General features: G+C 40.7%; 1 protein-coding gene across 1 annotated transcript in view; it reads right to left on the reverse strand.

Moving 5' to 3' along the window:
* The window catches only part of slc8a3 (solute carrier family 8 member 3), a 137774-nt gene extending 133459 nt beyond the window's left edge, over window positions 1-4315 (reverse strand). The window contains exon 1 of the mRNA XM_088925250.1: window positions 3644-4315. The gene's annotated coding sequence lies outside the window, so the exon portion shown is untranslated. The remainder of the gene's footprint in view (window positions 1-3643) is intronic.
* Between the last annotated feature and the right edge of the window lie 1712 nt (window positions 4316-6027).

Here is a 6027-nt window from a genome sequence, read left to right on the forward strand (position 1 = left end):
AGTTGTCATGTGACACAGTCTGGATTCAAACCTGAGATAATCAGCATTACTCCTGGAGCAGGTCTTTCAGGCTTTCATTTGTCAAAATGTCTAGAAATGAAATTTTGTTCATTTGCTGTTTTTTGGACTTAGAAACTGCTACTGTATATAAACATTGCTTAACCTGCATTTCTACAGGCTTGAGTGAAACACAAACCTCAAACAATCAAATAATGCAGGTGTTTCAAAAAATCTCTAGGTTTAAAAGGACATTCAGCCTGTAATTTTGCGATCCACAGCTGGCTTCCTTCTTGGGCCATCATAAAATATAAAATAAATCTTGACACTACTGCTATTTTATCTTAAAGTGGGTCACATGCTAGTCATAGATTCATTACCCACAAGGCAACAGGAGTTTTTAAACATTATTTACAGACTCCAAGTCTTACCAGGTACATAGGTGAGGGAAGATGTTTACATGAACCTGAAGAATTATGAAGGGGTTAGAAGAGTGATACAGTATATCAATCTGTCCACCAGGAAGCGAGAAAGACTCTTGAGCTGTCTCAATTGGTATGTAGCCCAGAGACATGAGACCCATCACAAGTGCAAAAAGCATTTAAAACTCAGCAGGATTAACGCAATGTCCTGTATTTCATTTAGCAATCCCCCACCTAAGTCTATACAGTCTGCATGAAATTCTCATGCTTGAGAGGATAAACTCCTGTCAAAACACATTTTGTGTAGAGAGAACCCTACACTGTGCAAAGGCTCTGCACTAGCCTTCAAGCCATGTGCAGTCAGACCTTTCCTAAAGCTTCCATCTCAGGCACTAGACTGGTGCTCAAGATGCACAGAACAAGTGACAAACTCACTCCGCCAGACCACCTTGCCACTGACAGAGCACCGAGCGACATCACTGGAATGGGTTCATTATGCTCGATGAGGCCTGTCACAAGTGCCTCTAACTAAGATCTAGTGTTCATACACAGGAAAATATACTGAGAAGACTCATTACACTGCTGTTGGGTCCATGCTTCTCTGAGCTGCACTAGTAAAGCAGAAAAGTGACATGCTTAATAATTAATAATTGTTTAACTTCACACATCTGTTATACTGTATGACCACCTGGCCCAATAAACTACTGGATGCTTTTCAGAAAGGATAAGAATCCCAAGATGCCTTCAACCTGAAATAAACGAACACAAAAACTGAACATCATCTCTGCGCTTCACTCACCATGCACAGAAATTAAGCAGAGCTTGATTCACTCATCCTGTTCACAGTCAGATTGAGCAAACAGTTAATCACTGTTACAAATCTGATCTGGAACAGATATAGCAGATTAGAGTACCACATTAATAATTAACAGAATACAATAGCAAATGTAAAGATATGGATAACATAAAAAAGTCACACAGACTCAAAAATATATTTCAGATGCACCGATGTATTAGTATTCACGAATATACTAAAGCCAAGTTACACAGGGCAACTGAGACACTCTCTTCAGTTTTGCAAAGTTGGAATATTGAACTGACATGTCAATTTCTGTTCCAGCACAACTGGAAAGACATTCCCGATCTCAAAGTGCACCCATTATGAGCCCGGATGGTCCCTCTACACGTCCATCAAGGCAAATACACTCAAACAACAATCGAAAGAAAGCAAAGGTTGAATAGTACTTTCCTAACGTACTATTCACTGACAGCGTTCAGAGTGACCGTGAAAACCAGTTCAATATCGCGAACAGCAAGTGTTAGTAATTTCTCACTTAACTTCACTCGGATTTTTGGCTTAACATTACTTGCTTAACTTTCGACAAATGATTTGCAGCAGAAAGGAATTAATTAACCAAATAATATAAGCCACAGTCAGATAAGATACTGAGTGTTCAAGGAATGATGAAATTAACCCAGCGCCGTGTAGTTACATTACGCACCGCGGCTGAGAGCACATAGCTACAGTATTAGCTCTGTCATCTCCCACACCTCTGTATCATCTGACTGATCGGGGAGAGACGTGGGGGAACAGTTTTTTGGTTTAATCTTACGTTTGTAATCAGTAAAGTTGATGTATCTGGGACGCTGCGTGTGCGTTATATATAGTAGATTCTAACAATAAAAAAGGCGAAACTGACGTGACAAATTTAGTGGGGAAATGACCTCCCCACTAAAAACATTAAGGTTTTATTAGTAATTAATGATAGACTTATTACAGACCCAGTTCCACCACACCATATAAACGATATGTCGAATCACCAGAGATGACGAGTGTCAGCGGAGCTAGAAACCAACATGAGCGACATTTCTCTTTCCCTATTTTGGAAAGAGACTTGCTGAGCAGTGGCTATATTTGAATCCCTAATAAACAAGACCTCAGCACATGTAGACAGAGCACGACAGCTGCTCTAAATTAATCATGATGCACCCCAGTTTGCTTACTCCTTTTCGCTACCGACTCTCTCACTGCTAGACCTCGCTGAATTGGATACTTCACTGGAAGGGGAAACCCTTCAGCAAACCAGCAGGTTTTTTTCCTCCTTTTCATGCAAATATTAAAACAAGCCTTTCTCTGTTATATTGTCAAACCCAGCTATTCCACGACCAACTATTGGGAAAATGGGACGGCATTATTTCATCGCATCTTTGCAAATCAAATATACCCTTTTCGAAATCGACATAAATAAGCATTTTTTACTACAACACGATTCAACTGTGTGGCATTGGACTTTAGACCCCCCTTTCATGTTTTGATAATCTGTTTTGGCACAACCATTTAGTATGGATCGTCATTAATCCTTTAAGGTTTCCAGTGATCAGATTAAAGTACCCGATTTCTATGTACTGTAGCACAATAACACGCATTATGTAACCCATTATTTTTTTTACTGGAAGGAGATCACCGGATTCCACAACGTGAGGACATAACGAGAGGAAAGTCTAAATAAATGCACATTGCGTGTACTGAAAAGCTGAATAATTAATTCACAGAACACTTAAATGGGGGAATGCCCCTTCACAACAGAACCTTTCCGAGCCCTCCCGTTACACCTTTGCATGTAATCGCCTCCTCGCCGGCACGTTTCACAGCAAACCCACACACACGCAAGAAGAGTCGTTTGCTGATAATGTTGCTTACAGAGATACAGAGCGCACTAAGAATTAGTTTTTTACTCCATCCTATGTAATTTTAGTTCGGTGTATTTCACTCCTGTCTAAAGTCGTTTATGAAGCTGCTATAACATTTCAAGTCTGGTACGATAAACGTGTATGTGTAAACGAGACACGTTCAAGTTTAAAGCACCCGACCTTATTTTTATTCTAACGCTGCAGTAAGCATTTTAATGACGCTCATGATAATATTGCAGGTTAGGGATTATGAAGTCCCAAGAGTCCAAGGAGAAGAAATACAAATGTTTGAAGTAGGAGACCCAACCACATGCCGGCGTCCTAAAACAAAAATCCAGCTCACTTATTCAGCCCCCCAACCCATCTCCCCGAAAACTGCCAAAAACCTATGAAGGAGCTTCGCCTCAAAATGTAACGTCTGTAGCCGGGTTCAGGAACTACTGCCACCTGCGCCTACAGTGCAGTCCAATACTAGTTAACGGAGAGCGGTACTAGTAAATCCTGCCATACTGTGCGTTTGTGAAAGCGCTTACCTGGATACGTGCTTCCTGTCTTTTTGGAGGCTGTAAATTCCTTGTTTCTCTTTCTTTAAAGCAAGAGTTTGGTTTTCTGTCACCCCACCTTTCAAATGTGTCGCCCCCTCCCCCCCAGACAAGTACACCCCGGGGCGACCGCTTCACTCAGAGCCGATCTGTGCCCCTCTGACTCGGCGGCACATCGATGTGGCCGAATAGAGGATGACTCGCTCCTGGTGCTCGGCCTGTCGCTGGCGAGAGCAGCTCTCCTTTGCTTTCGCAGCTGTCAGGGGAAAGGAAGGCGCTCTGAGAAGGTTGCTTCAATTAACGCTTGAGGCTTCCAATCCATAAGGTTCCCCAGACCAGCAGCTCTTCCTTAATTTCGCGTTACCTTAAAAATATTTGGTTATGGTGCGTTTGAAGCCGCTTCCCTAAAAATAAACACATGCAAAATGATAATACAAAAATATACGTATAAATATAAACCTAATTTGAATCCATTCATTTAAATTACACTCCCGTCATGTCTTTTTGCAGGAAACGAATGCGAAGATAATGATGCAACGCAAGATTCGCTCCCTTTCGCCTATTCCTTTACATTTGAGCTGTCCGGTTTATTTACAGTATTTATTTCGATCCGCTCCTTCAGAAGGGATGCCCATTCTCCGAAGCATCGCAGTAGTGAATTCAAATAGCAAGTCTCGCTACCTCACTCCCCCGCCGCAACCAAAACTCACACACATACGTCACCCTATCAGCTGGGAAAGAAATCTGCAACACAAATCATGAATATTTATTATTTCAACTGTGAAAGGAATTAAAGTGGTGAGGAACTGGGGGGACAAAGTGAGAAAAAAAAACTTTGACAGGATAGCGCCCGTAAACGTGCTATCAAAGAGAAAACGATGTGACGGCAATTATTTTATCTTATTGTTATTCCATTTGCAGGTGAATTTTTATCCACTGCACAGCCGGTGTTTAAAGAATATTCTAGAATTGCTCGTGATAACTTGGTGCTGTGAATTGTAGGGGTCTACAGATACTGCATGTGCAGACTTGAGAGATAATTGCAACCTGGACGTGGCGAGTTTGACACAGGAGCGAAGAAGACAGTCCGCCTATTATAAATTTATTGAGTCCTGTATTTACTCAGTTTTTTTAAGTGGATTTTCTTAAACTATAAAATTAACTGGGGGGAGGATAGTATGTAAATTATTCAGTTTCGAGAGGAAACGGTTAATTTTAAAAGACTTCATTTATTACGTTGTCCAAGTATTCAATCAACCCGTGATTTCACATAGTAGGACATGTTCTTCGTTGCCTTACTTTTTCTGGTAAAACTGCCAATATTAAAGCCTCTGACTGGACTTGGAACTGGTCGGCACAAATGTCTTCTTCCTCCTGGTTCATCTGGTTCTAGGGCAACGACAACACTAGTGCTGAGAATCTTGATCGAACCGGACAGCGATTGTTGTGGAGACTGATGAGGTATGAATTACAGCAGCTGAATTGCGGCATCAATTCACACTATATCAGAATTAATAATAATAATGTTCTGATTCAGGATTGTTATTTTGTATTATTTTAGGGGTTCTAATCACTTCACCAAATGTGTAATAAATGTTTTTTTTAAGAGTTGGCATCCCAATTGCTACTGTTCTTCAAATAAAAATATATTTTAAATTGTACCCTTGGTTTCAAAATAAATTATCTTCATATTCCCTATATAGCACTTGGATCCCAAAATGCTTGTTGGACTCCTTTTTGAATGCTGGGTATACTCGATGGCATGGGAGATATGAATCTAGTTCTTGCCTTTCCCTGCAGGCTGAGAAGCAGGGGACCAAAACAAAGGAGAACTGCTGAAGCTCCTCTTTTCACCATCAAATATTTCACCCAGATTTTAGTGAGACAAACTTCAGTAACTGTTTTTAGACTGGGCTGGAATTTGGTGGTCTTATAAAATAAAGGTGGTCTTGCATGGGTTTTTAATGTGGTATCCAAAAACTAGCACCTCTTCTGTTCAGTGTCTCCCATGACATTACAAAGGCTTTGGTTGGCATTCTTCATCTTAAGGAAGCAGACCCCACATCAAATGACAAGCTATCGTTTCTCAAGAATGCTGTCTCCAAGTCCTGTTCATAACCAGTCTTACTTATCCAGCACGCCATGACTTTAAGATGCAATGACAGCAGGGAAAAATGGTCTTGAAAGATTTCTCAGCTATTGGGACATTTCATCTTGCTATGCATAGCTCTGCTACATTAAAGTTCCCTTTCACCTCACCTTTGTTTTTAATATTCATTAATTTTTTCTCTTAGCACTTTGAAAGGTTAGAATAACTGCTTTGGGGGTCCTGGCAACAGGTCCTTTATTGTTATATCTAATTGTTTTCTGGTTGT

This window comes from Atractosteus spatula, chromosome 9 (genome assembly GCF_055471065.1).
Source record: "Atractosteus spatula isolate fAtrSpa1 chromosome 9, fAtrSpa1.hap1, whole genome shotgun sequence".
Lineage (NCBI taxonomy): Eukaryota > Metazoa > Chordata > Actinopteri > Semionotiformes > Lepisosteidae > Atractosteus > Atractosteus spatula.